The sequence below is a fragment of the Cherax quadricarinatus genome, chromosome 60 (assembly GCF_038502225.1).
Source record: "Cherax quadricarinatus isolate ZL_2023a chromosome 60, ASM3850222v1, whole genome shotgun sequence".
Taxonomy (NCBI): domain Eukaryota; kingdom Metazoa; phylum Arthropoda; class Malacostraca; order Decapoda; family Parastacidae; genus Cherax; species Cherax quadricarinatus.
Window position 1 is genome coordinate 16,598,061 of NC_091351.1, and position 11,817 is coordinate 16,609,877.

At 44.3% G+C, this 11,817-nt stretch overlaps 1 protein-coding gene across 1 annotated transcript in view; it reads left to right on the top strand.

Moving 5' to 3' along the window:
• The first annotated feature begins 9,839 nt into the window (after positions 1 to 9,839).
• slf (C-type lectin domain-containing protein slf) overlaps positions 9,840 to 11,817 on the top strand; it is a 19,582-nt gene continuing 17,604 nt past the window's right edge. Inside the window, exon 1 of the mRNA XM_053784649.2 lies at positions 9,840 to 9,907. The gene's annotated coding sequence lies outside the window, so the exon portion shown is untranslated. The remainder of the gene's footprint in view (positions 9,908 to 11,817) is intronic.

Below are 11,817 nucleotides of genomic sequence, written 5' to 3' on the forward strand. Positions count from 1 at the left end.
CCTGGCAATAGGAAGGCTTGATCGGGGTCTGTTCACTTGATCTACGAGGCTATGGCCAGTTTTCCTCGTAAAACAATGTGGCTATTCCGAGATCGGAGTCGTCCAAGGATTGGTCAACATTCTCTCCAGACAACCCTTGGGATGTTGCCCGAGTTATGGCCAACACCGGAGAAGAATTATTCATTATAGGTTCAGGACACGAACTAACAGTAGTAATGTTATTACCCAGTAATAACACTGCATCTTTCATGGGGAATCCTTTTGAGACACCTACAGTCAAGTACCCAGTGTAATATTTGCACTGTACATAAATTTTATGCAAAGGAACAGAATATATAGCTCCTCCAAATGCTTCCAATAAAACAGAAGAATTCAAAGAAGTATTCTCTGAAAGGGGTAATATTCCCTCTCTTACAAGTGAGCAATATGCTCCAGTATCTCTAAAGGTCTTTACTTTAGTTGTTTCTGAGTTTTCCTGAAGGGAAATAAGACTCTTGCAATAATAAGGGGCCATACCTTTTTCTACTTCTCTAGGGGACATGTTACTAGGGATATTAGAGATTTTCCCAATGGGTTGGGATTTATGAGGGCAGTTGGGACTGATGTGACCTACTTTATTGCACCTGAAGCAGACGACAGGCTTGCCCTTTACTCCCTGTTGACGTTGCAAATGGTGTCGTTCTGGCTGGTGTCTCTCTGGATACTGTTGTCGAGATGCACCATGAGTAGTTTGCCTCTCCGCAGGTGGACCATATGTTGAGAAGCGTGGCTCACCAGGTGACTTGGTTGGCTGACGTAGACGTTCTCCCTCCGGCTGGCACTTCATTCTCCAAGGTTGACGATCTTTGCTCATGCCAGGCTGTTGAAAAGAGAGACGGGACCGCTCGGACAAGGAGCGGTTAGTTTCGAAGGTATCAGCCAACCTGGCTGCCTCCAATGCAGTGGTTAAGTCACGATCCTACAGAAAGACTCGAACCTCTGGTCCCACAGACTCCAGCAGGTTATCAATCAGAATAAGCTGCACCAGCTCCTCAAAGGTAGAGACACCACTTGCTTTATACCAGCTGGTAAAAGCTTTGGTTTGCTGTCTCACAAAGTCCACTAGGGATTGACCAAGCTGTCGTCTGCCCAATTTAAAACTCTTGCGGTATTTGGCTGGGATACACGTATATGCTCCCAACACTGTGGTCTTCACTACTTGATAATCAGAGAATTCAGCGTCATTTAATACTGACGTAAATTCCTGTGCCTTACCCTATAATGCTGTATGAACCAACGATGCCCAATGCTGTTCCGGCCACCTCAAGGCTTGAGCCTGATTTTCGAAGCTTTCGAAAAATTGCTCTGGTTCGGCCTCATTGAAGCGGGGAACAAACTGTACTGCTTTCTGTAAACTAAAATTATTTACAGAATGCGAAAACTGCCTCCTTTCTCTTTCCCTATCAAATTCTTCCCTTGCAAATGCTCTCTGTTCCCCAGTTTGCTCAAGATTGATTTTTGCCAGCTCAAGTGCCAATGATGCTGATTCACCTTGAGACAACCCAGCTGCACTATACTGACCATTTTGCTCCGTAGGAGTATCATCTTCCTCCTGCGAGAACATAGGAGTTTTTGCCCTAGCTCCCGTAGAGGGAGGAGTCTGATGTGCCATCTCTTCTTCTATAAGTTTGTCAGTAATCAGTGAACGCAGTTGCGCAGCTGTGAAAGTGCGTTTGTATTTAATGCCAATGGAACGAGAAATTTGCCAATAACGCTGTAGGGACAATTTAGGTAGGTTATGCAAAGTATATGCCGACACCAGACGTCTGACTCGTCTAGGTGGCATAAGTTATTCGCTATGCACAGTACGATTGCAGAATATCCCAACGTAACACGTTACTTTGCAGAACACGCTTAGCTATGCACAGTACGATTGCAGAATATGCATACAAGCAAAGCTGACTGCAAAATTCTCCACACCGAACAGGCTAGTAACAACTGACACGCAAAATTTGTAAAGCAATGCCAGACAGCTACACTGTTCTAGAAGATTGACCGTAGCGAAGCGAGCACACCGAACAAGCTAGTAGCGAGCTGTTGAACGATCACACAAAGGCAAGGCTGATCATAACAAAGCAACTGACACGCAAAATTTGTAAAGCAATGCCAGACAGCAAGCTGCACAATGTTCCTGCTACGAGCTTCACCCTAAACTCAACCGTTTCTCTAAGTCCAGCTCCAGCTCCTGGACAGGCCCCCATATTACAACCCAGGATTCCAAATGGCCTGTTACCCCGGGTGTAATGGGAGCAAATAAACACAGTAGAAAAAGTTTAGACTTATATTATCCATCACCAATTTAGAACAGCAATATGTACACTATGTACAGTGATACGTATAGTGCACTCCACGGTAAGCAAAGCAGAAATAGAAGCCACAAGATAGCAGACCGTGCTTCAACCAGCTCTAGAATGGCAATGACAAGGGCAGACAGGAGAGCGGTACCCACATAACCTCTGCGATTGCCAAAACCATCTTCTTATTGGCTAGAACCTGGTCACTAGTTAAACTACAGGGCCCCATCATCAACTCTTAGCAACCTGGTTCGCTGGTTGGGGGAGATAGCCTGTAAATGAGGGTGTGTACATGCGCCGAATAAAGGTTACGTACTCTTTGCATGCCACACTTGGTGATATGCTTGGTGGTATGCTTGGTGGTATTCCTGGTGATATGCTTCGTGATATGCTTGGTGGTATGCTTGGTGGTATTCCTGGTGATATGCTTGGTGATATGCTTGGTGGTATGCTTGGTGGTATTCCTGGTGATATGCTTGATGATATGCTTGGTGATATGCTTGGTGGTATGCTTGGTGCTATGCTTGGTGTTATTCCTGGTGATACGCTTGATGGTATGCTTGGTGGTATTCCTGGTGATATGCTTGTTGGTATGCTTGGTTGTATGCTTGGTGGTATGCTTGGTGGTATTCCTGATGATATGCTTGATGATATGCTTGGTGGTATTTCTGGTGATATGCTTGATGGTATTCCTGGTGGTTTTCCTGGTGATATGCTTGGTGGTATGCTTGGTGATATGCTTGGTGGTATTCCTGGTGATATGCTCGATGGTATGCTTGGTGATATGCTTGGAGGTATGCTTGGTGATATGCTTGGTGGTATTCCTGGTGATATGCTTGGTGGTATGCTTGGTGATATGCTTGGTGATATGCTTGGTGATATGCTTGATGGTATGCTTGGTGTTCTTCCTGGTGATATGCTTGATGGTATTCTTGGTGATATGCTTGGTGGTATGCTTGGTGATATGCTTGGCGGTATTCCTGGTGATATGCTTGGTGGTATGATTGGTGATATGCTTGGTGGTATGCTTGGTGGTATGCTTGGTGTTATTCCTGGTGATATGCTTGATGGTATGCTTGGTGGTATTCCTGGTGATATGCTTGATGGTATGCTTGGTGGTATGCTTGGTGGTATGCTTGGTGGTATTCCTGGTAATATGCTTGGTGATATGTTTTGTGTTATTCTTGGTGATAAGCTTGATGGTATGCTTGGTGGTATGCTTGGTGGTATTCCTGGTGATATGCTTGGTGATATGCTTGGTGTTATTCCTGGTGATAAGCTTGATGGTATGCTTTGTGGTATGCTTGGTGGTATTCCTGGTGATAGGCTTGGTGATAACCTTGATGGAATGCTTGGTGATATGCTTGGTGGTATTCCTGGAGATATGCTTGGTGATATGCTTGGTGATATGCTTGGTGTTATTCCTGGTGATAAGCTTGATGGTATGCTTGGTGGTATGCTTGGTGGTATTCCTGGTGATATGCTTGGTGATATGCTTGGTGGTATGCTTGGTGGTATGCTTGTTGGTATTCCTGGTGATATGCTTGGTGATATTCCTGGTGATATGCTTGGTGATATGCTTGTTGGTATGCTTGGTGGTATTCCTGGTGATATGCTTGGTGATATGCTTGGTGGTATGCTTGGTGGTATTCCTGGTGATATGCTTGGTGATATGCTTGGTGATATGCTTGATGGTATTCCTGGTGATATGCTTGGTGATATGCTTGGTGATATGCTTGGTGGTATTCCTGGTGGTATTCTTGGTGATGTGCTTGGTGGTATGCTTGGTGATATGGTTGGTGGTATTCCTGGTGATATGCTTGGTGATATTCTTGGTGATATGCTTGGTGGTATGCTTGATGGTTTGCTTGGTGTTAATCCTGGCGATATGCTTGACGGTATGCTTGTTGATATGCTTGGTGGTATGCTTGGTGATATGCTTGGTGGTATTCCTGGTGATATGCTTGGTGGTACGCTTGGTGATATGCTTGGTATTATGCTTGGTGGTATGCTTGGTGTTATTCCTGGTGATATGCTTGATGGTATGCTTGGTGGTATGCTTGGTGGTATTCCTGGTGATATGCTTTGTGATATGCTTGGTGTTATTCCTGGTGATAAGCTTGATGGTATGCTTGGTGGTATGCTTGGTGGTATTCCTGGTGATATGCTTGGTGATAAGCTTGATGGTATGCTTGGTGATATGCTTGGAGGTATTCCTGGTGATATGCTTGGTGATATGCTTGGCGATATGCTTGGTGTTATTCCTGGTGATAAGCTTGATGGTATGGTTTGTGGTATGCTTGGTGATATGCTTGGTGATATGCTTGGTGGTATGCTTGGTGTTATTCCTGTGGTATTCCTGGTGATATGCTTGGTGATATGCTTGGTGATATGCTTGGTGGTATCCCTGGTGATATGCTTGGTGATATGCTTGGTGTTATTCCTGGTGGTATTCCTGGTGATATGCTTTGTGTTATGCTTGGTGATATTCCTGGTGATATGCTTGGTGGTATGCTTGGAGTTATTCCTGGTGGTATTCCTGGTGATATGCTTGATGATATGCTTGGTGGTATTCCTGGTGATATGCTTGGTGATATGCTTGGTGGTATTCCTGGTGATATGTTTGGTGGTATGCTTGGTGTTATTCCTGATGGTATTCCTGGTGATATGCTTGGTGATATGCTTGGTGGTATTCCTGGTGATATGCTTGGTGATATGCTTGGTGGTATGCCTGGTGGTATTCCTGGTGATATGCTTGGTGATATTCTTGGGGGTATGCTTGGTGGTATTCCTGGTGATATGCTTGGTGATATGCTTGGTGGTATGCTTGGTGGTATTCCTGGTGATATGCTTGATGATATGCTTGGTGATGTGCTTGGTGGTATGCTTGGTGGTATGCTTGGTGTTATTCCTGGTGATTCGCTTGATGGTATGCTTGGTGGTATTCCTGGTGATATGCTTGATGGTATGCTTGGTGGTATGCTTGGTGGTATGCTTGGTGGTATTCCTGGTGATATGCTTGATGATATGCTTGGTGGTATTTCTGGTGATATGCTTGGTGGTATTCCTGGTGGTATTCCTGGTGATATGCTTGGTGGTATGCTTGGTGATATGCTTGGTGGTATTCCTGGTGATATGCTTGATGGTATGCTTGGTGGCATGCTTGGTGATATGCTTGGTGGTATTCCTGGTGATATGCTTGATGGTATGCTTGGTGTTATTCCTGGTGATATGCTTGATGGTATGCTTGGTGATATGCTTGGTGGTATGCTTGGTGATATGCTTGGTGGTATTCCTGGTGATATGCTTGGTGGTATGCTTGGTGATATGCTTGGTGGTATGCTTGGTGGTATGCTTGGTGTTATTCCTGGTGACATGATTGATTGTATGCTTGGTGGTATTCCTGGTGATGTGCTTGATGGTATGCTTGGTGGTGTGCTTGGTGGTATGCTTGGTGGTATTCCTGGTAATATGCTTGGTGATATGTTTTGTGTTATTCCTGGTGATAAGCTTGATGGTGTGCTTGGTGGTATTCTTGGTGGTATTCCTGGTGATATACTTGGTGATATGCTTGGTGTTCTTCCTGGTGATAAGCTTGATGGTATGCTTGGTGGTATGCTTGGTGGTATTCCTGGTGATATGCTTGGTGATAAGCTTGATGGTATGCTTTGTGATATGCTTTGTGGTATTCCTGGTGATATGCTTGGTGATATGCTTGGTGATATGCTTGGTGGTATTCCTGGTGATATGCTTGGTGAAATGCTTGGTGATATGCTTGGTGTTATTCCTGGTGATAAGCTTGATGGTATGCTTGGTGGTATGCTTGGTGGTATTCCTGGTGATATGCTTGGTGATATGCTTGGTGGTATGCTTGGTGGTATGCTTGGTGGTATTCCTGGTGATATGCTTGGTGGTATTCCTGGTGATATGCTTGGTGATATGCTTGGTGGTATGCTTGGTGGTATTCCTGGTGATATGCTTGGTGATATGCTTGGTGGTATGCTTGGTGGTATTCCTGGTTATATGCTTGGTGATATGCTTGGTGGTATGCTTGGTGGTATTCCTGGTGATATGCTTGGTGATATGCTTGGTGATATGCTTGGTGGTATTCCTGGTGGTATTCCTGGTGATGTGCTTGGTGGTATGCTTGGTGGTATTCCTGGTGATATGCTTGATGGTATGCTTGGTGGTATGCTTGGTGGTATTCCTGGTAATATGCTTGGTGATATGTTTTGTGTTATTCCTGGTGATAAGCTTGGTGGTATGCTTGGTGATATGCTTGGTGGTATTCCTGGTGATATGCTTGATGGTATGCTTGGTGATATGCTTGGTGGTATGCTTGGTGATATGCTTGGTGGTATTCCTGGTGATATGCTTGGTGGTATGCTTGGTGATGTGCTTGGTGATATGCTTGGTGATATGCTTGATGGTATGCTTGGTGTTATTCCTGGTGATATGCTTGATGGTATGCTTGGTGATATGCTTGGTGGTATGCTTGGTGATATGCTTGGTGGTATTCCTGGTGATATGCTTGGTGATATGCTTGGTGGTATGCTTGGTGGTATTCCTGGTGATGTGCTTGGTGATATGCTTGGTGGTATGCTTGGTGGTATTCCTGGTGATATGCTTGGTGATATGCTTGGTGATATGCTTGGTGGTATTCCTGGTGGTATTCCTGGTGATGTGCTTGGTGGTATGCTTGGTGGTATTCCTGGTGATATGCTTGATGGTATGCTTGGTGGTATGCTTGGTGGTATTCCTGGTAATATGCTTGGTGATATGTTTTGTGTTATTCCTGGTGATAAGCTTGATGGTATGCTTGGTGGTATGCTTGGTGGTATTCCTGGTGATATGCTTGGTGAAATGCTTGGTGTTATTCCTGGTGATAAGCTTGATGGTATGCTTGGTGGTATGCTTGGTGGTATTCCTGGTGATATGCTTGGTGATAAGCTTGATGGTATGCTTGGTGATATGCTTGGTGGTATTCCTGGTGATATGCTTGGTGATATGCTTGGTGATATGCTTGGTGTTATTCCTGGTGATAAGCTTGATGGCATGCTTGGTGGTATGCTTGGTGGTATTCCTGGTGATATGCTTGGTGATATGCTTGGTGGTATGCTTGGTGGTATGCTTGGTGGTATTCCTGGTGATATGCTTGGTGGTATTCCTGGTGATATGCTTGGTGATATGCTTGGTGGTATGCTTGGTGGTATTCCTGGTGATATGCTTGGTGATATGCTTGGTGGTATGCTTGGTGGTATTCCTGGTGATGTGCTTGGTGATATGCTTGGTGGTATGCTTGGTGGTATTCCTGGTGATATGCTTGGTGATATGCTTGGTGATATGCTTGGTGGTATTCCTGGTGGTATTCCTGGTGATGTGCTTGGTGGTATGCTTGGTGGTATTCCTGGTTATATGCTTGATGATATGCTTGGTGGTATTTCTGGTGATGTGCTTGGTGATATGCTTGGTGGTATGCTTGGTGGTATTCCTGGTGATATGCATGGTGATATGCTTGGTGATATGCTTGGTGGTATTCCTGGTGGTATTCCTGGTGATATGCTTGGTGGTATGCTTGGTGATATGGTTGGTGGTATTCCTGGTGATATGCTTGGTGATATGCTTGGTGATATGCTTGGTGGTATGCTTGATGGTATGCTTGGTGTTATTCCTGGTGATATGCTTGACGGTATGCTTGGTGATATGCTTGGTGGTATGCTTGGTGATGTGCTTGGTGGTATTCCTGGTGATATGCTTGGTGGTATGCTTGGTGATATGGTTGGTGGTATTCCTGGTGATATGCTTGGTGATATGCTTGGTGATATGCTTGGTGATATGCTTGGTGGTATGCTTGATGGTATGCTTGGTGTTATTCCTGGTGATATGCTTGACGGTATGCTTGGTGATATGCTTGGTGGTATGCTTGGTGACATGCTTGGTGGTATTCCTGGTGATATGCTTGGTGGTATGCTTGGTGATATGCTTGGTGTTATGCTTGGTGGTATGCTTGGTGTTATTCCTGGTGATATGCTTGATGGTATGCTTGGTGGTATTCCTGGTGATATGCTTGATGGTATGCTTGGTGGTATGCTTGGTGGTATGCTTGGTGGTATTCCTGGTGATATGCTTGGTGATATGCTTGGTGGTATTCCTGGTGATATGCTTGATGGTATGCTTGGTGGTATGCTTGGTGGTATGCTTGGTGGTATTCCTGGTGGTATGCTTGGTGATATGCTTGGTGTTATGCTTGGTGGTATGCTTGGTGGTATTCCTGGTGATGTGCTTGGTGATATGCTTGGTGTTATTCCTGGTGATAAGCTTGATGGTATGCTTGGTGATATGCTTGGTGGTATTCCTGGTGATATGCTTGGTGATATGCTTGGTGGTATTCCTGGTGATATGCTTGGTGATATGCTTTGTGTTATTCCTGGTGATAAGCTTGATGGTATGCTTGGTGGTATGCTTGGTGATATGCTTGGTGTTATTCCTGGTGGTATTCCTGGTGATATACTTGGTGATATGCTTGGTGGTATGCTTGGTGGTATTCCTGGCGATATGCTTGGTGATATGCTTGGTGGTATGCTTGGTATTATTCCTGTTGATATGCTTGATGGTATGAATGGTGATGTGCACAGTAATATGCTTGGTGATATGCTTGGTAATGTGCATGATGAGGTGCATGTTGATATGCTTGATGTGCATGATATGGTTGATGATATGTTTGGTGACATGTTTGGTGATATGCTTGGTGATGTGCACGGTGATATGCTTGGTTATATGCTTGGTGATATTCTTGGTGATGTGCATGGTGATATGCTTGGTGATTTGTATGATGATGTGCATGATGATGTGCTTGGTGATATGCTTGGTGATGTGCATGATATACTTGGTGATATACCTGGTGATAGGTTTGGTGACATGCTTGGTGACATTGCTGGTGATACTCCTGGTGATACTCCTGATGATTCTCCTGGTGATATACTTTGTGGTATTCCTGGTAATATGCTTGATGATATACTTGCTACAGTGTTTGGTTATCTGCTTGATCATACAGTATGTTTGGTTATATATTCGATGATACATTGTTTGATGATATGCTTCTTGATATGCTTGACGATATGTTTTGTGATAAGCTGGTGATATGTTTTCTACTAAAACACTTGCATGGTGTGTGTGTTATAGCTTGTGTCTCTACGGTGTGTACTCCGCATGCGGTCTTCTCCCTAACTCCCAGAGTAACATAATGCTGTACTTGGTGGCTGGTAGGTAGGTATAATAACTATTGGTGTGAGGCTTCATGTAGTGTGTCCAGGACCTGGAGTAGCCTCCCCTTCCAGTACAATATTTATTCTCTTCGTTACCTGCACTTCGTACGCAAACAGGGATATGTAAGACTATGTCTGTGGTGATGGAGGATTGGTGGTGATGCTGGTGGTGGTGGTGGTGTAAAAGAGGTGGGTGCTCTGGCTGGGGTGGGGGTGGTGCAGCCACCACAAGGTTAGCGGGGAGGTGGGGTCGAGTATATAAGGCAGGTGCGAGGTGTGTTGGTACACACTTGCACCTTCCACCACTAGGTAGGTACCGCCTCCTCTTGCTCCCTCACTCACTGTAACTCCAGAGATATACCCCTGGAGCCACCTTCTTGTAACTCAGTGAAGCGCAGTGATACACCAAGTTTGGGTTACCTGAACTGTGAGACTCCAGGGTATCCGGATTTCCAAGCAATCCGGACAAAATGCAAGTGTCTTGTTGAATCTCCCCCTGGGTAGCGTCTTCGTCTCGCTACATAGCGAGAGACCAGTGTGGAAATCTTGTGAAAGTGATATACGTTCGTGAGGAGAATTTATAGGGAGAGACCTACTTCATCTCTCCAGCTTTGTTCTGTCATCGTTCTATCTTAACTATGTAATGCTCACAGCGGGGTGCTGGAACCACCGCTCTAAATTTCTGCCTTTAAATGTGTTTGTTGTAAACAGGATATACACTTACAGTTCGGTCTCTTTGGTGAACCTAAACATAGTCTGGTCTCCGTAAGAAAGACCTAAATCCTATCACCGTCGGAGGGATATAAACCTTCTGATCTCTGTAGGGAAGTTAAACCTACAGCCTTGTCACCGTAGGAAGGACTTAAAATTAGGGCGGTTTCTGTAGAAAGGACCTAAACTTAGTCCGGTCACTTTAGGAATAACCTAAGCACACTCTGGTCTCTGTAGAAAGGATTTAAACTTAATTTGGTTACCGTAAGAAGTACCTAAACTTAGTCTCGTCACCTCAGGAAGGACCTAACTTACAATTTGATATCTGTAGGAAGAATCTAAATGCAGAGTTCGGTCACCGAAGAACCCGAACTTGCACTTAGGCCTCAGTAAGAAGGACCTAAACCTCGTCTCATTATTGCAGGAAGGACCTACACTTACAATGTGGTCTCCACAGATGGAACATAAACATTAAGGTCACTATAACCTCCAAATTTTCAATAGCTACGGTAGGAAGGACCTAAACTTTTATTTTTGGTCACCGTAGGAAGTGCTAACTTCTTCAATAAGATTGCAATAAGCACCTAAACTCTCAGTAACTACTGTAGGAATGACGTAAACTTTCAGTATAGGTACTTCAGAAAGTACCTGTACTAATATATATTGCTGTAGCAATATAGTGTAACTGCTGTAAGAGCTATACTTTTAGTATACTTGGTAGGAAGGACCTATACTCTTAATATACTGTAGGAAAGATTACCTGTATGTTAGCTGTATGTTACCTGTAGTCTGGGGTCAGAACCCCCTCTCGGCCCGGTCCCAGACCAGGCTTCCCGGTTGGTGGCTTGACTGACCAGGCTGTTGCACGCAGACCAACGCTTGCACCACTAGCCCTGCTGAGCAGAAACTGACTGAAAGAATTTTCCAGGGGTTTGTTGGTAATTCTCTTTACTCGTGTAGGGAGGATATTGAAGAGTCCTGGTCCCCTTACACTTACTGAGATGCAGCTTAGTGTACTCACACTAACCCTGCTCTTCATTGAGGATATTTTGAACCACCTGCCAAGCCTGTTGCTTGCATGTGAAGTGATATCGGTGTGCAGGTTTAAGATCAATCCGGCAGAACTCTCCAAGTGTAGATTATGATGTATTTATGTTCCCAGGAGAACAATTCAAGAGATTTCACATTAATTCATGTGCTTGACTGAATTTAAATATATAGTGAAGGTCCTCTGTACGGTCTCAAAAACAATGTACGGTCTCAAAAACAATGTACGGTCTCAAAAACAATGTACGGTCTCGAAAACACTGTACGGTCTCAAAAACACTGTATGGTCTCAAAAACACTGTATGGTCTCAAAAACACTGTATGGTCTCAAAAACACTGTATGGTCTCAAAAACACTGTATGGTCTCAAAAAATACTGTACGGTTTCAATAACACTGTAAGGTCTTAAACTGCAATTTCTCCCACCTCTGGGGGGCTCTTGCTATTACTATTCAGTACAAC